The following is a 25,092-nucleotide window of genomic DNA, read 5'->3' as shown; positions in this document are numbered from 1 at the left end:
CCGGGTAGTGAATCCCGGGAAGGGCCCTTTCACACTACCCAACTTCCCGGGACGGTCCCGGATTCAACCCAGGTCGAGACCTGGGTTGAAATCCCGGGATGCTCGTCCCGGGAAATTGTCCCTGTACCCTTTCACACTGAGAAAAATCCCGGGATGATGCGCGTTCATGTGCAATATCCCGGGATTTTCATGCGAGTGTAAAAGGGGTATAACGGTCATGCCACAGGCTGTGTTTGAAAAATGACAGGAGCTGATTGGCTGGTACTTTATCTCCAGCGACTTTATCTCCATCCAAGGCTTAGTAAATAGACCCTTTACTCCTCCAGTGCGATCACATCAGGGTGATCGGAGCCAGAGCAGACATCAGACAGACATCATCCCTGAAAACGCTTGAACACCCCTGGGTTTTTCCGGACACACCCTTAAAACGTTCAGTTACCACCCACAAACGGCTTCCTCCTGTCAATCACCTTGCAAACGCCCGTGCAAACGGATTTTTCGCATCATCCCGTCGCTTACTGGCGATGCCCGTTGTTGATGGCCGGCGCGCGTGCGCATTGCAGTGCATACGCATGCGCAGTTAGTACCTGATCGCCTGCTGTGCGCAAATGCACAGCAGCAATCAGATCTGAATGACCCCCATAGTCCGGATACCACTTGTTGTTATAGGACCACACAATATCTAGTTAGGTTCCTGATAGCAACATACCGCCAAGCAGCTTTCTGCTTTGTACATGTTAGATATATAAAAGAAAATGTGATTTATATAGGAATTTTATTCTGACAATGCTAGCACATAATCATCTGTGACCACTCTGGAAAAGGAGACATGTCCTGTTGCACATCTCTCCCTTATCAAAGATGGCCTACACGGCTTCCTAGGAGGGAGGAGCAAACTTCATTCAGGAAACAGAAGGAGCTGACTGTAGTGTAGGCTGCAAAAGGGAAGTTAGACTCTGTGTGAATGGAGGGAAAAAGAAAGTGAGATCAATCTGGAACTGTCAGGTACATAACAGCAGAGCATGGTAAATGTTTATAACTTTGTGTAATTGAATATCGAGTTCAGTGACATATATACTTTGCATGACAGTAAATGGCAGCCTGCCTGCACTATGAGGCTGGCAGGGAGATCGCACTTATTACCTGTGTTTGCTCTTTGTTGTCATTTTGTGCATTGTCCAAACCAGGGAGCCTCTTTCTGCAGGTGTGTTACACAGTGACACTGGGAGCATTGTGCATTAGGTTATAGCTTGGCTGTGTCTGCTCTGCCTTGCTGGCTGTTAGGGTTATGTCCAAACATGTCTGTGTCTCATTACTCTGTCCTAATGTGGCTACTCTCGGTGATACATTTGTACAGGTTGAGTATCCATTATCCAAAATGCTTGGGACCAGAAGTATTTTGGATATTGGATTTTTCCGTATTTTGGAATAATTGCATAATGAGATATCATGGTGATGGGACCTAAGTCTAAGCACAGAATGCATTTATGTTTAATATGCACCTTATACACACAGCCCGAGGGTCTTATAATACAATATTTTTAATAACTTTGTGTATTAAAAAAAGTTTGTATACATTGAGCCATCAGAAAACAAAGGTTTCAATATCTCACTGTCACTAAAAAAAATTCTGTATTTTGGAATATTTGGATATGGGATACTCAACCTGTACTTGTTTTCCCTATATGTTATTAGATTTTACACTATTTTACATAGATGGAAAACATATTTAAGGCATGCTTAGACTTTACAGCAAATGCATAGACTGCAACAGCACATGAACACATTTTAATTTTATATATTTTGGCGCTAAACAGCTCACACTATGAGAATTGTTGTCTGTGTCTAGAAATTGGTGCATAATAATTTAAGAAACAATGGGGGTCATTCCGACCCGATCGCACGCTGCGCTTCTTCGCAGCGTGCTATCGGGTCGAAATTGCGCATGCGCTGTGACCACATTGCACAGGTGCGTCGTTGCCCGCTAACGAAGAAAGCGGTTGTAGCGGCGACCGCAAGAAGATTGACAGGAGGAAGGTGGAACCGGGCGTCAACTCACCGTTTTCTGGGCGTGTAGATCCAAACGCAGGTGTGTCGAGGCGTTTGGAAGGCGGATGTCTGACGTGAATTCTGGGAGCTGCAACGCTGGATTGATAGTAACCCTGGTCTTGTTCTATATAAAACTTTTTTTGCATAGCAGGGCTGCACAAGCGATCGCAGCCTTGCTATGCGAAAAAACATTCCTCTATAGGTGACGTCTACCTGATCGCACAGGCAGCAAAAAGTTGCTGAGTGTGACCAGGTCAGAATGACCCCCAATGCGGTTAGTTATTACTAATACCCCTTTCACACCAAAAATGCAGGGACTTAACCCGGGAATTCGGTCCCAGGATCATGCAGGGACATTCCCGGGTTGGCCCCGTTTATACCAGCATTTGGAGCCGGGACATCCCGGGTCGGCACCTTTCATACTAAACCCGGGATGGCCCTGTATTTACCTGCCTCCACGCTGCTGTGCTTCCTCTGCTCGTCTCAGAAAAATTACAAGACCAGGAAGAGCCCTGAATAGCCAATCAGCATCAGCAGAGGCAACTCGGGAAGGCGGGACACGTCCCTGCACCGTTCACACAGACCAGGTTCCCGGGACCAACCCTGGTCGATAGCAGGGTTGAAATGCCGGGGCACGATTCCCGGGATTTTGTCCCGGGACCCTTTCACACTGAGCAAATTCCCGGGTTGATGCGCGTTCATGTGCAATAACCCGGGAAATTTTTGTCTGTGTTAAAGGAGTATTAAAAAGCTGTACTACCAGTTAATGGGGCAGATGTACTGTACTAAGGCTTGGAGAGAGACGAAGGGGTGTATCCAATTAGCCCAATTTGTTCGCCAGGGGCTATCCTATTAGCCCCGATGTTGGCACGCTCCTCCCCCGATGCCGGCATTTATCGAAGACGGCACTTATTGGGGAGTATTCAGCATAATCTGCGATAAGTGTCCCGTAGACCCGCGATAAGTGCGCGAAAATACATAAATCCGCAGCTTTGCGTTTCCTCGGACCTATGTATTTTGCCGTGTAAAACGGGTGTTTTTCGCCGGACCTAATTGGATAGGGGGATTTAAAAAAAACATGAAAAAGACATGTTTTTCGCACCTGCAGCACTATCACAGGTAATTGGATACCCCCAAAGTGTAGACAGATAAAGCACGAACCAATCAACTCTTAACTGTCATTTTTCAACTGGCCTGTAACATGGCAGTTAGGAGCTGATTGTCTGGTACTTTATCTTTCTCCACTCTATCACTATCCAACACCTTGTACATCTGCCTTAATTTAATTTAGGGAAAGCCATCAACTATCGGTGGTTTGCTCCCAATGATTGATGATTTTTCCTTTTGATGGCAGAGGTCCAATGTTTCTCCATCATTGATTTGTGCTAATGGTGATTCCCCCCCCCCCCCCCCCCCCCAATGCACAGTGCTGAGCTCCACCTCCAATATATTTTAGTCCCTCCCTCCTTCCCTATTTGGCCCATCTTATTCCCTTGTCTCGCACAGCAGTGATGCCCATCAATGGTTTTTAGCAATGGATGTAAAGTGAATAATCGTTGGATAACCATGCGATGATCATCCCTAATGTAATATTTTTCTAATGTGCAGCTGTAGCTGAAAACTGGCGAACTGAAAAGCCCAATTACAAGCCTCAATTAAGATTGGTCCTATTCTTCATATTCCCCTTGGCACTCTATCACCCACTACACAAACTTTGCTGTACCTTAGGAGGTATCGGGGACACATTTTTATACCAGCATGAAGCATGGTGGCCTCACAAGTGCTAGACCGTTGATTCCCCCTCCTCATTAACAAATGTCATATTCTTTTAAATTAAAATGTAATCTATTTTGCATACCTGCGACCCACTCATTACTCATCGTATGCCGCTACATTGCTGACATTCAGAATGTCGACACTGTAATGTGGAATGCTTCAGAATGTTTAAAACTTTGACATGCAACATGTTCAAAATGTTGACATGGATATCTACATTATGAACATACTAGTTACCAGCCATCAAAATGAAGGAACAACATTACAGTAATTGTCCATGTCGGTGGTTGTGTGTGACCAAATGGAGCACTGACTGTAATGTTGTTCCATAATTTTGATGGCTGGCCACTGGGCGCCATCTAGTGGCCGCTGGTGTGCAAAACACTTGAATTCACCCCATAGAGGTGAGGAGCAGCGTTAGCCTTTTATTATATAGGATGAGGGCTAGGGTAAAATAGTTCTGCCGCCATTTTTTGTGTCCACTAAGGATCGGTGCTTTAGCTAAGCATAATGGCTATATGAGTATTATCAATGTTGCATATCTAGACTTCGTTAGACTACTGACACGGTCCCAAATCTCAGACCACTAAATAACAGAAAAGCGTGGGTTTGGATTCTAAGATGTTGAATGGATAGGAAACAGAGTTGTAGTAAATGGAGTGCAGTCTCAGGAGGGAAAGGTTACAAGTGGATTACCCCAGGGATCTGTACTCCTGGGGGCCATTCAGACCCAATCGCACGCTGCATTTTTTTGCAGCCGTACGATCAGGTCTGAACTGTGCATGTGTGTGACCCGCAATGCGCAGGCGTGCCGGCCGTCACCGTGCAGCGGCGGATCCTACGAAGAAAGCGATCGCACCGGTGATCGCAAGAAGATTGACAGACAGAAGGTGTTTGTGGGCGGCAACTCACCGTTTTCTGTGAGTGTCCAGAAAACCGCAGGCGGACCCGGCCATTTCCAGGGAGGGTTCCTGACTTCAGCAACATCCTGGATCGTCGCAGCGACTGAGTAAGTCCTGGGCTGTGCAGAAACTGCACAAAGTTTTGTTTGTGCAGCTCTCTGCACAGCTGATTGCAACCCTGCACAGCATTTTCCCCTCCCCTGTAGGCTGCGATTACCTGGTCGCAGCAGTGCAAAAAATAGCCTGCGTGCGACCAGGTAGGTCTGAATTAGGCCCTCAAACCAGTGCTTTTTAATATCTTTGTTAGGGACATTGCAAAAGGTATGGGAGGAATAGTATGCAAAAGGTATGGGAGGAATAGTATGCAAAAGGTATGGGAGGAATAGTATGCAAAAGGTATGGGAGGAATAGTATGCAAAAGGTATGGGAGGAATAGTATGCAAAAGGTATGGGAGGAATAGTATGCCTTTTTGAAGATGACATGAAAGTATGCAACAGGTTAGACTCGCCAGGAGGGGTTAACTTGTGTTTTTACCTTGAAATATAAAGATATTGTACAAGACTGGATGTGGCCGAGTGCCGTCATCCAGCATAACAAACAAAATCACTCAGTGTGTATGAACGATATCGTTTTTGGGTGAACATCTTGCATGGGCCTGTTCATTGTTTTGTTTCATTTATGCTCCCAAACTAAAACACCTCTCTCCTAAGTATGAGAGAGAGAGAGAGATCCCCAAGTGCATACATTTTTATTTTTATTTCTCTAACGTCCTAGTGGATGCTGGGGACTCCGTAAGGACCATGGGGAATAGACGGGCTCCGCAGGAGACTGGGCACTCTAAGAAAGATTTAGTACTACTGGTGTGCACTGGCTCCTCCCTCTATGCCCCTCCTCCAGACCTCAGTTAGAATCTGTGCCCGGCCAGAGCTGGGTGCTTTTAGTGGGCTCTCCTGAGCTTGCTAATAAGAAAGTATTTTAGTTAGGTTTTTTATTTACAGAGAACTTCTACTGGCAACAGACTCTCTGCTACGAGGGACTGAGGGGAGAGAAGCAAACCTACTAACTGCGGCTAGGTTGCGCTTCTTAGGCTACTGGACACCATTAGCTCCAGAGGGATCGAACACAGGACCTGACCTTGTCGTCCGTTCCCGGAGCCGCGCCGCCGTCCCCCTCGCAGAGCCAGAAGACAGAAGCCGGCAGAAGCAAGAAGACATCGAAATCGGCGGCAGAAGACTCCTGTCTTCATATGAAACTGTAGGGTGCAGGGGGGGGGGGCGCCCTGGGCAGCAATTAAGTACCTCCTGGCAAAAGCAGCATATATACAGTTGGACACTGTTATATGCATGAGCCCCCGCCATTAATTTTACACAAAATCGCGGGAGAAGCCCGCCGCTCAGGGGGCGGGGCCTTCTTCCTCAGCACTCACCAGCGCCATTTTCTCTCCACAGATCCGCTGAGAGGAAGCTCCCCAGGCTCTCCCCTGCACGATAGAGAGGATGAAACAGAGAGGGGGGGGGCACATAAATTTGGCGTAAAAACAATATATACAGCAGCTACTGGGTTAACACTAAGATACTGTGTGATTCCTGGGTCAAATAGCGCTGGGGTGTGTGCTGGCATACTCTCTCTCTCTGTCTCTCCACAGGGCCTTGTGGGGGAACTGTCTTCAAATAGAGCATTCCCTGTGTGTGTGGTGTGTCGGTACGTGTGTGTCGACATGTCTGAGGTAAAAGGCTCCCCTAAGGAGGAGATAGAGCAAATATGTGTGTGAGAGGGTGTCTCCGTCGACAACGCCGACACCTGTTTGGATATGTGTTAGTGCTGAGGTGAATTTATTGCAGATTAGAGAACAGACAGGAAATCTACCCTTGTCTGTCCCTATGTCACAGAGACCTTCAGAGTCTCACAATGCTCACTATCCAAAATAATAAACACTGATATCGACACGGAGTTTGACTCCAGTGTCGACTACGATAATGCAAAGTTACAGCCAAGATGGCTGAAAGGTATTCAATATATGATTATTGTAATAAAAGATGATTTGCATATCACTGATGACTCATCTGTCCCTGACACAAGGGTACACATGTTAAGGGGAAGAAAGCTGAGGTAAATTTCCCTCCTCTCATGAGGAAAAAGAGCGTGAATCTCCAGACAAGAGACTGCAGCTTCCCACAAAAAATTCTCAAGCAGTATCCTTTCCCCACTAGGGCCAGGATGTGATGGGAATCTTCCCCTAGGGTGTCCCGTTTGCACAGAAGGTAGCACTAGCTATTCTCAGGGATCCTGCAGATAGCGTGCACATTCTAGTATACTACTCAGACCGGCGATTGTGTCGGCATGGGTTTATAGCGCTGTGGCAGCGTGGACAGGTACCTTATCAGCAGAGATTGAGACCCTAGTATGCATATAGATATATGTATATATATAGAGATAGATATATATATATATATTAAAGATGCTGTCTTAAGTGATAGGTATATATATATATATATATATATATATATATATATATATATATATATACCTAACATGCCCAAAGAGACATGAGTATACTGGGTCCTAGAGTCAAAGCTATGTCGATTTCTGCTTGACGTGTCCTGTAGAATATGCAATGGACAAATGATGCCGACTTAAGAGGCATGTGGTAGGCTGAGGATTGTGTGGAGAAGGGTTCTCGGACCTGGTCTCCACAGCTATAGCTGGTGATTCTGATATTTTGCCTTATATTCCTGCACAGCCTAGGAAAGCACGACATTATCAAATGCAGCCTTTCGAATAAAGAAACAAGAAAGTCCGAGGTGCGTCCTTTCTTGCCAGAGGCGGGGGCAGAGGAAAGAAGTTGCACAACACAGCTAGTTCCCAGGAACAGAAGTCCTCCCCGGCCTCAACAAAAATCCACCGCATGTCGCTGGGGCTCCACAGGCGGAGCTAGGCCCGGTGAGGGCATGCCTTCGTAAGTTCAGCCACAAGTGGGTTCACTCCCTGTTAGATCCCTGGGCAATAGATATTGTGTCTCAGGGATACAAGCTGGACTTTGAGAAGATGCCCCCTCACCGACGGCCCTGCCGGCTTCCCCCCACGAGAGGGAAACAGTGTTAACTGCAATTCATAAATTGTATCTTCAACAGGTGGTGGTCAAGGTTCCCCTCCTTCAACAAGGAGGGGGCTATTATTCGACCATGTTGTAGTCCCGAAACCAGACGGTTCGGTCGGACCCATATTGAATTTAAAATCCCTGAACACATACCTGAAAGGGTTCAAGTTCAAGATGGAATCGCTAAGAGCGGTTATTGCAAGCCTGAAAGGGGGAGATTTTATGGTGACTCGGGACATAAAGGATGCATTCCTTCATGTCCCCATTTATCCATCTAATCAGGCGTACCTCAGAATTGCGGTACGGGATGGTCATTACCAATTTCAGACGTTGCCGTTTGGTCTCTCCACGGCCTTGAGAATATTCACCAAGGTAATGGCGGAAATGATGGTGCTCCTGCGGAAGCAAGGTGTCACTATTATCACGTACTTGGACGATCTCCTCATAAAAGCGAGATCAAGAGAGCAGTTGCTGAACAGCGTATCACTTTCTCTGGAAGTGAAACGGCAACACGGCTGGATTCTATATATTCCAAAGTCGCAGTTGGTTCTTACAGCTCATCTGCCTCTCCTAGGCATGATCCTAGACACAGACCAGAAAAAGGTTTATCTCCCGATAGAGAGAGCTCAGGAGCTCGTGACACTGGTCAGGAATCTATTAAAACTAAAACAGGTGTCAGTGCATCACTGCACTCGAGTCCTGGGAAGGAGGGTGGCATCATACGAGGCCATTCCCTTCGGCAGGTTCCATACCTTCCAATGGGAATTACTGGACAAGTGGTCCGGATCACATCTTCGGATGCATCGGTTAATCACCCTATCACCCAGAGCAAGGGTGTCTCTCCTGTGGTGGCTGCAGAGTGCTCACCTTCTCGAAGGTCGCAGATTCGGCATTCAGGACTGGGTCCTGGTGACCACGGATGCAAGCCTCCGAGGGTGGGGGGCAGTCACACAGGGAAGAAATTTCCAAGGGCTGTCGTCAAGGCAGGAGACTTGCCTTCACATCAATATCCTGGAACTAAGGGCCATATACAACGCCCTAAGTCAAGCGGAGACCCTGCTTCGCGACCAACCGGTTCTGATCCAGTCAGACAATATCACCGCAGTGGCTCATGTAAACCGCCAAGGCGACACAAGCAGCAGGGTGGCGATGGTAGAAGCCACCAGAATTCTTCGCTGGGCAGAGAATCACGTAAGCACACTGTCAGCAGTGTTCATTCCGGGAGTGGTCAACTGGGAAGCAGACTTCCTCAGCAGGCACGACCTCCACCCGGGAGAGTGGGGACTTCACCAAGAAGTATTCACGCAGATTGCAAATCGACGGGAACTGCCACAGGTGGACATGATGGCGTTCCGCCTCAACAAAAAGCTAAAAAGGTATTGTGCCAGGTCAAGGGACCCTCAGGCGATAGCTGTGGACGCACTAGTAACACCGTGGGTGTTCCAGTCGGTCTATGTGTTTCCTCCTCTTCCTCTCATACCAAAGGTGCTGAGAATTGTAAGAAAAAGAGGAGTGAGAACAATACTCATTGTTCCGGATTGGCCAAGAAGGACTTGGTACCCGGAACTGCAAGAAATGCTCACAGAGGACCCATGGCCTCTGCCTCTCAGACAGGACCTGTTGCAACAAGGGCCCTGTCTGTTCCAAGACTTACCGCGGCTGCGTTTGACGGCAGGGCGGTTGAACGCCGGATCCTAGTGGAAAAAGGCATTCCGGATGAAGTTATTCCTACGCTGATAAAGGCTAGGAAGGACGTGACAGCAAAAAATAAAAATAAAATAAAAATATGTTGCTTGGTGTGAGGCCAGGAAGGCCCTACAGAAGAATTCCAGCTGGGTCGATTCCTGCACTTCCTACAGTCAGGAGTGACTATGGGCCTAAAATTAGGGTCAATAAAGGTCCAGATTTCGGCCCTATCCATTTTCTTTCAAAAAGAACTGGCTTCACTGCCTGAGGTTCAGACGTTTGTAAAGGGAGTGCTGCATATTCAGCCCCCTTTTGTGCCACCAGTGGCACCTTGGGATCTTAACGTGGTGTTGGGTTTCCTGAAATCCCACTGGTTTGAGCCAGTCTGTGGAGTCTGTGGAGCTAAAGTCTGTGGAGCTAAAGTATCTCACGTGGAAAGTGGTCATGCTGTTGGCCTTAGCTTCGGCTAGGCGTGTGTCAGAATTGGCGGCTTTGTCATAAAGCCCCTATCTGGTTTTCCATATGGACAGGGCAGAATTGCGGACTCGTCCGCAATTTCTGCCAAAGGTGGTGTCATCTTTTCATTTGAACCAACCTATTGTGGTGCCTGCGGCTACTTGTGACTTGGAGGATTCCAAGTTGCTTGACGTAGTCCGGGCTTTGAAGATTTATGTAACCAGAACGGCTGGAGTCAGGAAGACTGACTCGCTGTTTATCCTGTATGCATCCAACAAGCTGGGTGCTCCTGCTTCAAAGCAAACTATTGCCGGTTAGGTAACAGCTCCACGACTCGTTGTCCAACACAGAATGGTTTCTAACTAGAATGGCTGCGGGGGATCCGCCAATTGTGCTTTAAAAGTTACTTGACAAACAGGGCGCTGTGGGCGGGTCGGGGGGGAAATCAGGTACGGCGCGGGTATTACACATATGTGTATATATTTATGTATGTGTATTATTTTTTTTATTTTTTCTTTTTTTCTTTTTCTTTTCTCATATACGAAAGTATAAATATGGGTCAGTCGACTGAGCTGAACTTCAGACCAGTAGAACAGAAGATCTTCAGAGGTCTTGTTACTTACAGTTGTGATGCTGTTGATTTCTTATAAAAGATGTGTCCCTTGATCAAGGACTCAACTGTACTTTTTTTTTTGTTCTGTTTTCTTATCATACCCTTCTATCAAAGATTTGAAACATATTGAACATTTATGTATGTATGTATTGCATGTTTTGCTTCAATAAAAATTTATGGAAAAAAAAAAAAAGTAAACTATTGCTCGCTGGATCTGTAACACGATTCAGCAGGCTCATTCTGCGACTGGATTGCCGCATCCAAAATCAGTGAAAGCCCATTCCACAAGGAAGGTGGGCTCTTCTTGGGCGGCTGCCCGAGGGGTCTCGGCATTACAGCTTTGCCGAGCTGCTACTTGGTCGGGTTCAAACACATTTGCAAAATTCTACAAGTTTGATACCCTGGCTGAGGAGGACCTTGTGTTTGCCCATTCGGTGCTGCAGTCATCTGCACTCTCCTGCCCGTTTGGGAGCTTTAGTATAATCCCCATGGTCCATACGGAGTCCCCAGCATCCACTAGGACGTTAGAGAAAATAAGATTTTACTCACCGGTAAATCTATTTCTCGTAGTCCGTAGTGGATGCTGGGCGCCCGTCCCAAGTGCGGACTTTCTGCAATACGTGTATATAGTTATTGCTTAATAAAGGGTTATGTTATGTTGGCATCCATTGGTTGATGCTCTGTTGTTTGTTCATACTGTTGACTGGGTAAGTTTATCACAAGTTATACGGTGTGATTGGTGTGGCTGGTATGAGTCTTACCCTGGATTCCAAAATCCTTTCCTTGTAATGTCAGCTCTTCCGGGCACAGTTTCCTTAACTGAGGTCTGGAGGAGGAGCCAGTGCACACCAGTAGTACTAAATCTTTCTTAGTGCCCAGTCTCCTGCGGAGCCCGTCTATTCCCCATGGTCCTTACGGAGTCCCCAGCATCCACTACGGACTACGAGAAATAGATTTACCGGTGAGTAAAATCTTATTTTTTTTGCTTTAAACACGTACTTGAGAATTCCTCAAGTCTACCTGGATCCTCAATTATTTGTATATTATACGTCGATAACGACCTGCGGGATTGCGCATTAGTAACTACTGTATATAGTGAATACAGCGGACCAGACGATATATAGTATCGGGTGCACATCGCCAAGTGTGTGCCCAGCCTTACTATATTTGGGCAGCTAGTCTGCATCACAAAGTCTCTCACAAAGGGGGAGTGTAAACTTGCCGTGCAAGTGTGCGATTCCATGTGTACGCAGAGCTGCAAAAATCCACTTTGTGCAGTCTCTGCGCAGCCCAGGACTGACTCCTACAGTGCGATCAGAAAAAGCTGATCGGGGCCGGAGCTGACGTCACGCATCCGCACTGAAAACGCATGGGCACGCCTGCGTTTTTCCGGACACTCCAAATAAACGGTCAATTACCACCCACAAACTACTTCCTCCTGTAAATCACCTTGCGAACGCCCGGATTTTTCACACCATCCTGTCGCTGACCGGCGATGCCCTTTGTTGTTGTCCGACACACGTGCGCATTACGGTTCATACACATGCGCAGTGACTACCTGATCGACCGCTGTGCGAAAACGCACAGCAGCGATCAGGTCTGAATCACCCCCAAAGTCCCAGTCCTGTCTCTGACAGGTACAGTAAGGCACTTCCTGGCCTACTCACACTTAAAGCTCACTGGCCTGGCTTCTTCCCAGCAACATATAGCTCATTCTTATGTGCCCTACACACTTGCCGATGTGTGCGGCCAATATGAACAATCTTGTTCAGTAATGAAAGAGAAATTGTTCATATCTTCCAGTGTGTAGGCACCAACGATGAATGATGCGCTGCCCCACAGTCGTTCATTGTTGGTGCCGACTCGTTTATGCCTGCAAGCCAGCATGGACAATCTCGTCCATATTAGCATGCAGGGCTATGGGCCGGGTGACATCAGGGAGTGAAGAAACTTCACTCTCCCCTTCAAGCCCCCCCTGTAGCCGGGTCGGCTGTATTGTCCGTCGGTACCTCGGCTAATGTCTAGGGCACCTCGGCTAATGTCTAGAGTTTGGTGGTCTCCCTTCTCCTACAAGGCTAGACACAGGCCTCCTGGCCCTCGGTGGCTTTCTAGCACAATGAGCTCTGATTGGCTTCCCCAACTCCACTTAGGCTGGTCACACAAGCCACATCCTGTCCTGACTGCAACCGTCTTCCAGACTGACTCTGCAGCAATTAGGTGTGCCCACACCTTCCTTTCTTCCCTGTGTGGGTGGATCCACTAAACCTGCTCTACACCGAAACCACTAATGCAAGTTACCCTCATACTGCCTATATATAACATGTTAGGGGCAGGTAAGTGACAGACACTATGGTAGCCCCTAGTAGGAAGTGAACAGGTGTATAGGTTCATGACAGAACACAGACTAAGCTAAGTGAATGGCATCTATAAAGGAAATCAGGTTGATCACAGGATCTACAACTAACATGCTCAAGCATATACAGACACACGCGCATATATATATATATATATATATATATATTTATTATATAAAAATACAATATAATATTACCATAGTGTCTGTCACTTTCCTGCCCCTAACATGTTTTACATCTCTTTTGGTTGTGATGGTGCATCATTTAATGTATTGTTTTACACTGAAATGTCAGCCATCAGCCTCCAGTAGTTCCATTCTCATAAACTGCCTGAATGAATGCTTTGTGGATACGCGTATGTTCTCTGACACACATAATATAGGACGATTCATCACCAGAGAACACAAATATCAAATTCTCAGTGAAGAACATTTTCTGACCAGTAGAGGTCCTATACTGCAGGCCATGCAGTCGGAGAAGCGTCACTGGCTTTGTGCTAGGCAGAAATGTACTCAGAATAGGTAAAGGTAGCTGTCTTAGATTAGGGCTTGTTCTGTACCCCATGTTGGAAGATTGAGGATGTCCACTACAAGCTAAATGAGGGCCATTCAAAATAATGTTCCTTTCAAGTGGGAAATGTGATGTACTGTATTTGCTTATTTACTTTATCTGCTACCAGGTCATATAATGATGTCACATTCCATTAAGCGCAGGCCAGTGGTTATCAGTGTTACAGTTTGATGAGCTGTAGTCATGGTTTTAGTTCAGCACATATAATGTTGGTGTAATCTCTCTGCCTTTTTTAATTTAGATCTTATAACTGAAGAAATAAATGTGGAGAGATTTGACATGAAACGTAAAACCTACTTTTTGTAGGTATGTTAAAGACCAGACACAAAGATTATTTTTGACACTTTCAGATACATTGAATGGCATGCGTTCAAGTAACCAGACATTGTACAACAGCAGCCGAAGTCTGTGTCTGTAACGGAAGAGATAATCCCCAGAGTACTCGAGAGAAAATGAAAGAGACATTTCTGAGAGCCTTTTAGCCCTTCTCGTAAGTCGTGTCCTTGATCCTGAAGAAGGTTAAATGCTCCCAGAACACTTGTCTCTCTTTAAACTAATAATTCTTTTACATATTTTTGCATTTATGTAAATTCACCTATTTGAAATGACTCTTACAGATTTTGTTCAATGCAAAAATTATAAAATGGATATATATATATTTTTTTTCCTGCCAAAGATCTGAGCATCTGTATGGTACTGTCAAGTAATAGTAGTACTGTCACTTCACAGAAGCGCTGTGTTGCAAAAAATAGTTCTAAAGTTGTCTCTGATTTTGTACATTTGTCTGGATGGTAGTTTATATGTTGTCTGCTTATTTATTATTATTATTATTATTATTATTTTATTTTATAGTATCCTACTGCTAATGTTGCTAATTGCACCCAAACATGGGGCTCATTCTTTTCAGTGCTAGTGTCCACCAGAAACTTCCACATTCAGCAGCCGTGCAGATTTCCAAGCATTATGGTACACAGTCATCATTGATACATGTTGAAGATACTTTGCAAAGTATCTTGCTTTCTGATGAGAGCTGTCCCAGACATTGTTGCGGACATCTGCAATTAATTGAGGCAAAACCCGCCAGTGCCTGAGTAGGATCATCCGCAAAATCCAACCTGTTGGAAACCCTTTATTTGCCATCTCCAACCCAAGAGTGGTATCCGTCTTCAAGTCTGGGATTTATAACATGTAGGATTTTGCTGAGCCCCCCCTTCTGGGATTGCTGGAACAGCATGGGCAGAATGCGGAATAGGCCCGCATTAGTCTTTATTAACTGTGCCAGATACTTCTTCATCATGCCCTCTTCACTAGTAAGCAGCCCTGCATTACTTATACTCCTTTCACATCGCAAATGCCGGGTCCCACCCTGGAATTGGAAACGGGTCCTTCCCGGGTGGGACCCGACATTGGACCCTAACAACTGACTCCCTGACCTGGCAATATGCCGGGTCGGGTTGTCATAGCGGTGGGAGGCGGAGCCAGCATCTCAGGGGCAGCTCTGGGAGATGAGCTCATCTCCGCGCCGCCTCTCCCTATGTAGTGAACAGGTCCGGGTCCCCTGACCAGGTATTCAACCCAGGAATAAAACTGCCTTATTGCTGGGTTGGATTATCGGGTCAGACGACCCGGGAATTCGCCATGGGCCCTTTCACACCGCACAGCGACCCGGCAATATACCGGGTCGATACCGGGTTATTTGTGCGGTGTGAAAGGGGTATTATTGACCAGTATAATGCGGTCCATACATCTGTGGGACTGCCATAATCAACGATTTGTTGGGGGTTTGGTTCAAGCCCACACGTTAAAAGTCCCTGGCTTGCCAATTCCGATAATTTTTGGGCCAGAATTGCCAAATTGAGGATTTCCAACATGTTGAATTTTGCAGATGACACAACTCAAGCATTTACAAAACGTGAATTGTCGCAAAAGATCGTAGTTGTTGGTGTTTTCATGTTATCGGGTCCATATATCTAGTGTCCATGATATCACCCTGCACCTAATCTGTGAGGAGAGCATATTTTAATTTTGAAGGGCAAAATTGTATATGTGATATAGCGCTACTGTACTGTTAAAGTATGCCCTCCTCACTGATTAGGTGCAGGGTGATATCATGAACACCAGATGTATGGACCCCAGAACATGAAAACCCAGTTTGTTTACTAAGAATGTTTACTTTTGACTTCAGTAATAGGGTGAACACCACTATCGGCTACCCTTTGCGTACATACTGCAGTTGCAACAAGTTCCTTCATTGTCAAAAGCACTGCCATTGTACTTCCTGATTAATTCACAGAATTCCATAGAGCTAAACAATCAGCGTCACTACCAGTTGCAGCTCTGACTGTCTCTTCTTTAACCGGTCTTTGTGGCTATAGCGTCAAGACTTTGGCAAAACTGATACCGCATGGGGCATGGCTTGGAGTAGCATGGCGCATGTAGTATTTTTCTGTCTCCAGTGAGTATCCTGATTTCTATCTTTCTACCCTAGGAGTTCCTCTATGGGTGTGTTCTGGTGGGGCATCTTCTCCTGCTTCCCTGAAGAGTGGTGGTAGGCTGCTTGAGAAGTGTCATTTTAATATTTCCCCATTTTTTGGTACAGCTGAGTACTCTGCCTTTCTGCTTACTGGTATTTTTGTCTCCTCTCCTGTCCCTGCTGCTGATCTGTGAAGTTATCTTACCTTCTGCTCATCTCTGGGTTGTTGGCTACATTCTTTGGTGTGAGTTCGCTGCCTGTCTCCTCTTTAGTTCCTGTTGGTGAGCTCCAGTGTTTCGTTGCGCGATGTGCTAGCCGCCACCATTTTGTAGCTGGTCTCCTTCATGTGTGCTGCTTCAGTCTCTCTGTTGCTGTAGAACTCCTGGGCTGGGGACTTCTTTGGCTGGCTCATTCGCTCCTGTTCTCCTGCTATGTCTGCTGGATCCTTCTACTGGTCTCAGTCTCCTGGGTCGTCAACTGGTATCGGTGGCCATTTTGTTTGGGCTGTAGCCCATCTCCACTCCTTTGGCCCCAGATACATTCTACCTATATTGTTTCTCCACTCTGGGCTGGTTTATTTGTCCTTCTTTACTCACTTGGCTATTGTCTTGTGTAGAAGTGTAGCTATATTCTTCGTCTGCTGGTTTGGACCTCTCATTTGTGGTCCTCTCCTGCTGATTCTGTATTCTGCATCTGCTTCCTGTGATTTCATATTGCTTTTACTGCTTTGCTGCTGTATACTTCTAGTATGGTTAGCTCCTTGTAGCAGATTCTTTAGGCCATTACTGCCTCAGCCCAGAGGTTTATCAACAAGCTAAAAGACCTTCACATGTGTCTCTCTCTCTCTCTCTCTCTCTCTCTCTCTCTCTCTCTCTCTCTCTCTCTCTCTCTCTCTCTCTCTCTCTCTCTCTCTCTCGGATTTCTTCTGTCCAATGGCTATGATTTTGCCTGAGTTTGATATCTTCTCCGTTCTTGGGTGTTTCGACTCCATTGTGGTTCTTTCAAAGATCCGTTCGTCAATCCTATCATATAAATGTAGGGGCGTTTTACCCGTCTGCTATGGGCGTGATATGCGTGATAACGGAGAATAATTGGATATCGCCCCACGATCTCCCTTCACTTTAGAAGGGAGATTGGGCACAATATATCAATTGAATATCGCCCATATTGTATAAAAGTTTCCATAAGTGTGATGCATTCTATCAGTAGAGAAACTGGAAATGTTTGTTACAAGTTCCCTACCACATTCATAGTGGACAATTCATTTACAGTGCGAGTCACAGTACCTAAAAAATCTACAAGTCCGGGACGAGATTGGGCCATGTGTTGCATTGGCGTTGGCAGTGTTTCCACACCGTTACAGCTGCAACTCGCCCCCCTCATTGCTCATTGAATTAACCCAATACAGTCCTAGCTGCCAAATATGTCTGCGCCTTCCTCAGTCAGTGATATATATCCATGGACATTCATTTCACTCTCATTATATTACAATCATGTGACTGCTTGGAAAAATTTGTTATGAAGACCTATCAAGTCCCCAGCACTGCCGGCCTAAATAGATTGTTTTGAAAGTCATGAAACCTGAGTGGGACAGGAATCCTCCTAAAGTGGACATTTACGGCATTGCTTCAGAAACCCTGTGTGTGTGTGTGTGTGTGTGTGCGTGTGTGTTTCCATTTTGGGGCATTTAAACATTTTTATTCAACCTTCATCTTTTATTACAAATTGTCGCTTTAAGGAAACTTTTTATATAAAATCAGATTTAAATATTCTCATACAAAATCACAACATTCATCCAATTAATTTGTGTATGTACTAGATGAACTGATTATGATTCTGATATTATGCAAAGTAACCTTTAATTTTTTTAATTTTTATTAAAACATATTTAAAATCACCATGCTGGGGACCAAAGCTTCCTGCTCCCATTAAAAGTCACTTATATGACATTTCCTTTTGACTACTCATAAAATATATTGTTGATGGACAAGTTGTGAAGAACTGCTATCCCTTCACAACAACTGAACCCATGAAAACCAGCTATAGATGGGATCTGGTCTTTAGGTCGACCACTATTGGTCGACTTGCGTTATGACGACATGGTCACTAGGTCGACATGAGTTTTTAAAAAAAATCCTCTAACGTCCTTTAGGATGCTGGGACTCCGTAAGGACCATGGGGAATAGACGGGCTCCGCAGGAGATAGGGCACTTTAAGAAAGCTTTGGACTCTGGGTGTGCACTGGCTCCTCCCTCTATGCCCCTCCTCCAGACCTCAGTTTTACACTGTGCCCAGAGCAAGATGGGTGCACTGCAGAGAGCTCTCCAGAGTTCTCTGCCCAGAAGCATTTTTGTTTGGATTTTTTTTTTCTACCTTTTACTACTTTTTCACAGGGAGCACTGCTGGCAACAGGCTCCCTGCATCGAGGGACTGAGGAGAGAGGAGCAGACCTTCTTGTCAAAGATAGGCTCTGCTTCCTCTGCTACTGGACACAATTAGCTCCAGAGGGGGTGAACGCAGGTTCTTACTGGGCGTCCACCCCCGGAGCCGCGCCGCCGTTCTCCTCACAGAGCTAGAAGTACAGAAGACAGAAGTCGTCAGGCGGCAGAAGCCTTCAGCTTCACTGAGGTAACGCACAGCACTTCACATACTCCGGTCACTGTAAGGGTGCAGGGCGCAGGGGGGGGGCGCACTGGGCAGCAATATAAACCTCTGCATGGCAAAAAGACTATATACATATACAGGTGGGCTCTGTACATGTATATAAAAGAGCCCCCGCCATATTTTACTAAGTTTGAGCGGGACAGTCCCTCAGCACTCACCAGCGCCATTTTCTCTCCACAGCACTGCTGAGAGGAAGCCCCCCGGTCTCTCCCCTGCTTACACACGGTGAAAGGGTGCTTAAAAGAGAGGTGGGGGGGGGGGGGGGGGGACATAATTGGCAGTTTACATATTATACAGCGCTTCTGGGGAAAAACATTTTGTGTTGGTCTCCAGGGTTATTGCGCTGGGGTGTGTGCTGGCATACTCTCTCTGTCTCTCCAAAGGGCCTTGAAAGGGATACTATCTTCAGGAAAGGGGTTCCCTGTGTGTGTGTGTGTGTGAAGTGTGTCGGTACGCGTGTGTCGACATGTTTGACGAGGAAGGCTCGCTTAATGTGGAGGGGGAGTGCTTGAATGTCAGGTCGCCGTCGGCAACGCCGACACCGGAATGGGTGGATATGCTGAATGTCTTGAATGCACATGTCAATCTATTGCATAAAAGATTAGACAAGGCAGAAGCTAGGGATCAGTCAGGTAGCCAGTCCATGCCTGTCCCTGGGGCGCCAGGTCCTTTGGGGTCTCAGAAGCGCACCATATCCCAGATCGATGACACAGATACCGACACAGATACTGACTCTAGTGTCGACTATGAAGATGCAAAATTACAGCGGAAGGTGGCTAAGGGTATACGGTACATGATTTTCTCTAACGTCCTAGTGGATGCTGGGGACTCCGTAAGGACCATGGGGAATAGCGGGCTCCGCAGGAGACTGGGCACTCTAAAGAAAGATTTAGTACTATCTGGTGTGCACTGGCTCCTCCCTCTATGCCCCTCCTCCAGACCTCAGTTAGAATCTGTGCCCGGCCAGAGCTGGGTGCTCCTAGTGGGCTCTCCTGAGCTTGCTAGAAAGAAAAGTATTTTGTCAGGTTTTTTATTTTCAGAGAGCTTCTGCTGGCAACAGACTCTCTGCTACGAGGGACTGAGGGGAGAGAAGCAAACCTACTCACGGCAGCTAGGTAGCGCTTCTTAGGCTACTGGACACCATTAGCTCCAGAGGGATCAAACACAGGTACCTAACCTTGATCGTCCGTTCCCGGAGCCGCGCCGCCGTCCCCCTCGCAGAGCCAGAAGAACAGAAGCAGCAGAAGCATGAAGACATCGAAATCGGCGGCTGAAGACTCCTGTCTTCACTTAAGGTAGCGCACAGCACTGCAGCTGTGCGCCATTGCTCCCACAGCACACCGCACACTCCGGTCACTGTAGGGTGCAGGGCGCAGGGGGGGGCGCCCTGGGCAGCAGTTAATTACCTTTTTGGCAAAAATAGACCTATATACAGTCTGGGACTGTATATATGCCCGAGCCCCCGCCATTTTTTACACATTAAAGCGGGACAGAAGCCCGCCGCTGAAGGGGCGGGGCCTTCTTCCTCAGCACACCAGCGCCATTTTCTCTTCACAGCTCCGCTGGAAGGACGCTCCCCAGGCTCTCCCCTGCAGTATACAGGTGCAATAGAGGGTAAAAAAGAGAGGGGGGGCACATAAATGTAGGCGCAGAGATATATTTAACAGCAGCTACGGGGTAAACACTAAGGTACAGTGTAATCCCTGGGTTATATAGCGCTGGGGTGTGTGCTGGCATACTCTCTCCCTGTCTCCCCAAAAGCCTTTGTGGGGTCCTGTCCTCAGTCAGAGCATTCCCTGTGTGTGTGCTGTGTGTCGGTACGCCTTTGTCGACATGTTTGATGAGGAAGGATACGTGGAGGCAGAACAAGTGCAGCTGAGTGTGGTGTCGCCGCCGACGGTGCCGACACCTGATTGGATGGATATGTGGAAGGTGTTATATGATAATGTAAACTCCTTGCATAACAGATTGGATAAAACTGTAACCTTGGGACAGTCAGGGTCTCAACCCATGCCTGATCCTACAGCGCAGAGGCCGTCAGGGTCTCAAAAGCGCACACTATCCCAGATAGTTGACACAGTTGTCGACACGGAAGCTGACTCCAGTGTCGATGACGATGAGGCAAAGTTGCAGCCTAAAATGACTAGAGCCATCCGCTACATGATTGTAGCAATGAAGGATGTATTACACATTTCTGAGGAAAATCCTGTCCCTGACAAGAGGATTTATATGTATGGGGAGAAAAAGCATGAAGTGACTTTTCCCCCTTCACATGAATTAAATGAATTATGTGAAGAAGCTTGGGATTCCCCTGACAGGAAGGTGATAATTTCCAAGAGATTACTTATGGCGTATCCTTTCCCGCCAACGGACAGGTTGCGCTGGGAATCCTCCCCTAGGGTAGACAAGGCGTTGACACGCTTGTCTAAGAAGGTGGCCCTGCCGTCTCAGGATACGGCCGCCCTAAAGGATCCTGCGGATAGAAAGCAGGAAGCTATCCTGAAGTCTGTTTATACACATTCTGGCACACTGCTGAGGCCGGCAATTGCTTCGGCCTGGATGTGTAGTGCGGTAGCTGCAGGGACGGATAGACGGTCTCTCGTACCTAGTTTCCACAGCTATGGCTGGGAAGTCAAATTTCTTGCCTTATGTCCCTCCACAGCCTAAGAAAGCGCCGTATTACCAAATGCAGTCCTTTCGTTCTCAGAAGAGCAAGAAGGTCAGAGGTGCGTCTTTCTTGCCAGAGGCAGGGGTAGAGGAAAAAAGCTGCACCATGCAGCTAGTTCCCAGGAACAAAAGTCTTCCACGGCTTCCACTAAATCCACCGCATGACGCTGGGGCTCCACAGGCAGAGCCAGGAGCCGTGGGGGCGCGTCTCCGACATTTCAGCCACCAGTGGGTTCGCTCACAGGTGGATCCTTGGGCTATACAAATTGTGTCTCAGGGATACAAGCTGGAATTCGAGGTGACGCCCCCTCACCGTTACCTAAAATCGGCCTTACCAACTTCCCCCATGGAAAGGGAGATAGTGTTGGCGGCAATTCACAAACTTTTTCTCCAGCAGGTGGTGCTAGAGGTTCCCCCCCTTCAACGGGGAAGGGGCTACTATTCCGCTATGTTTGTGGTACCGAAACCAGACGGTTCGGTCAGACCCATTTTAAATTTAAAATCCCTGAGCATTTATCTGAAGAAATTCAAGTTCAAAATGGAATCGCTCAGAGCGGTCATTGCAAGCCTGGAAGAGGGGGATTTTATGGTGTCTCTGGACATCAAGGATGCTTACGTGCATGTCCCCATTTATCCGCCTCATCAGGAGTACCTCAGGTTTGTGATACGGGACTGTCATTACCAATTCCAGACGTTGCCGTTTGGCCTGTCCACGGCACCGAGAGTTTTTACCAAGGTGATGGCGGAAATGATGGTGCTCCTTCGGAAGCAAGGGGTTACAATTATCCCATACTTGGACGATCTCCTCATAAAGGCGAGGTCCAGGGAGCAGTTGCTGATCAGCGTAGCACACTCTCAGGAAGTGTTGCGTCAGCACGGCTGGATTCTGAACATTCCAAAGTCGCAGCTGATTCCTGCGACGCGTCTGCCCTTCCTGGGCATGATTCTGGACACAGACCAGAAGAAGGTGTTTCTCCCGGAGGAGAAGGCTCAGGGGCTCGTGACTCTGGTCAGAGACCTCCTAAAGCCAAAACAGGTGTCGGTGCATCACTGCACACGAGTCCTGGGAAAGATGGTGGCGTCATACGAAGCCATTCCCTTCGGCAGGTTCCATGCGAGGATCTTTCAGTGGGATCTGCTGGACAAGTGGTCCGGATCGCATCTTCAGATGCATCGGATGATCACCCTGTCCCCCAGGGCCAGGGTGTCTCTTCTGTAGTGGCTACAAGGTGCTCACCTCCTCGAGGGCCGCAGATTCGGCATACAGGACTGGGTCCTGGTGACCACGGATGCAAGCCTCCGAGGGTGGGGGGCAGTCACTCAAGGAAGAAACTTCCAAGGGCGGTGGTCAAGGCAGGAGACTTGTCTGCACATAAATATCCTGGAGCTACGGGCCATATACAACGCCCTGAGTCAAGCGGAGCCTCTGCTTCGAGACCAACCAGTGCTGATTCAGTCAGACAACATCACGGCAGTCGCTCATGTAAACCGGCAGGGCGGCACAAGAAGCAGGGTGGAAATGGCGGAAGCCACCAGGATTCTTCGTTGGGCGGAGAATCACGTGCAAGCACTGTCAGCAGTGTTCATTCCGGGAGTGGACAACTGGGAAGCAGACTTCCTCAGCAGACACGACCTCCACCCGGGAGAGTGTGGACTTCATCAAGAAGTCTTCACGCAGATTGTAAATCGATGGGAACTGCCACAGGTGGACATGATGGCGTCCCGCCTTAACAAAAACTTAAAGAGGTATTGCGCCAGGTCAAGGGACCCTCAGGCGATAGCTGTGGACGCACTGGTGACACCGTGGGTATTCCAGTCGGTCTATGTGTTTCCTCCTCTTCCTCTCATACCCAGGGTACTGAGAATCGTAAGAAAAAGAGGAGTGAGAACAATACTCATTGTTCCGGATTGGCCAAGAAGGACTTGGTACCCGGAACTGCAAGAAATGCTCATAGAGGACCCATGGCCTCTGCCTCTCAGACAGGACCTGTTACAACAGGGGCCCTGTCTGTTCCAAGACTTACCGCGGCTGCGTTTGACGGCATGGCGGTTGAACGCCGGATCCTAGCAGAAAAGGGCATTCCGGATGCAGTTATTCCTACGCTGATAAAGGCTAGGAAGGACGTGACAGCAAAACATTATCACCGTATATGGCGAAAATATGTTGCTTGGTGTGAGGCCAGGAAGGCCCCTACAGAGGAATTCCAGCTGGGTCGATTCCTGCACTTCCTACAGTCAGGTGTGACTATGGGCCTAAAAGTAGGGTCCATAAAGGTCCAGATTTCGGCCCTATCCATTTTCTTTCAAAAAGAACTGGCTTCACTGCCTGAGGTTCAGACGTTTGTTAAGGGAGTGCTGCATATTCAGCCTCCTTTTGTGCCACCAGTGGCACCTTGGGATCTTAACGTGGTCTTGGGTTTCCTGAAATCCCACTGGTTTGAGCCACTTAAGACAGTGGAGCTAAAGTATCTCACGTGGAAAGTGGTCATGCTGTTGGCCGTAGCCTCAGCTAGGCGTGTGTCAGAATTAGTGATGAGCGGATTCGGTTTTACTCGGTTTTACTCGGTTCTCAAAACCGAATCTTATTGGCTATCCAAAACACGTGACATCAGTGCGCCAATAAGATTCGGTTTTGAGAACCGAGTAAAACCGAGTAAAACCGAATCCGCTCATCACTAGTCAGAATTGGCGGCTTTGTCATGTAAAAGCCCCTATCTGGTTTTCCATATGGATAGGGCAGAATTGTGGACTCGTCCACAGTTTCTGCCAAAGGTGGTGTCATCTTTTCATTTGAACCAACCCATTGTGGTGCCTGCGGCTACTCGTGACTTGGAGGATTCCAAGTTGCTTGATGTAGTCAGGGCTTTGAAGATCTATGTTGCCAGGACGGCTGGAGTCAGGAAAACTGACTCGCTGTTTATCCTGTATGCATCCAACAAGCTGGGTGCTCCTGCTTCAAAGCAAACCATTGCTCGCTGGATCTGTAATACCCCTTTTACACTCGCAGAAAAATCCCGGGATATTGCACGTGAACGCGCATCATCCCGGGATTCTTCTCAGTGTAAATGGGTACAGGGACAATTTCCCGGGACGAGCATCCCGGGATTTCATCCCAGGTCAAAAGCAGGGTTGAACCCGGGACCGTCCCGGGAAGCTGGGTAGTGTGAAAGGGCCCGTCCCGGGATTCACTACCCGGGACTGTTAAAAGGCCTCCGATTGGAGCTTTCATGGGCTCAGAAAAGATGATGTCATCATTCAGAGCCCTGGGGAGCGTCCTTGATGCGTGTGAGGAAGGCAGCATGGCGACCTGGACAGACCAGGAGGTGAGAGAGTTGCTGAGCATTAGGGGAGAGGAGGAAATTATGAGGCAGATCACAGGCACAGTCAAAGATGCAGTCATTTATAAAAACATCTCCAAGATGCTGCAAGCCAGGGGAATCATCCGCACACAGCAGCAAGTGTTAAACAAAATGAAAACTCTTAAAAAGCATTTCCTTAAGGTGCATGACAACAACAGGAAAAAGAGCGGTGTTGGCCGTATCGACTGGCAGTACTATGACATGTGCGCCAATATCTTTGGAAACACAGCTATATGCAGTCCGGTGAGTCTGTCTTCCAGTTCACAGTACACTGCTACAGAAGGCACTCCAGAAGAGACACAGACAAGCAGTGACGTCTGTCCATCATCACCGTTGTTAATTGACGACACACCTGAGGACAGCGACACATCATCCCAGCCGTCCATAAACACATCCAGAAACGACGACAGCATAACTGCAACCAT

The 25,092-nt window shown here is 47.5% G+C and overlaps 1 protein-coding gene across 3 annotated transcripts in view; it reads left to right on the top strand.

The window, feature by feature from the left end:
• The first annotated feature begins 898 nt into the window (after positions 1 to 898).
• POLK (DNA polymerase kappa) overlaps positions 899 to 25,092 on the top strand; it is a 309,870-nt gene continuing 285,676 nt past the window's right edge. Inside the window, exons 1-2 of one of the 3 annotated variants that reach the window (XM_063963824.1) lie at positions 904 to 1,005; positions 15,993 to 16,052. The gene's annotated coding sequence lies outside the window, so the exon portion shown is untranslated. Of the gene's footprint in view, positions 1,026 to 15,992; positions 16,053 to 25,092 lie in introns of all 3 variants that reach the window. The other 2 variants (XM_063963814.1, XM_063963822.1) reach the window with 2 other exon arrangements.

Source organism: Pseudophryne corroboree, chromosome 1 (genome assembly GCF_028390025.1).
Source record: "Pseudophryne corroboree isolate aPseCor3 chromosome 1, aPseCor3.hap2, whole genome shotgun sequence".
Classification (NCBI taxonomy): domain Eukaryota; kingdom Metazoa; phylum Chordata; class Amphibia; order Anura; family Myobatrachidae; genus Pseudophryne; species Pseudophryne corroboree.
The sequence above is the reverse complement of the archived record's forward strand: the minus strand, read 5'-3'. Positions and strand labels throughout refer to the sequence as shown.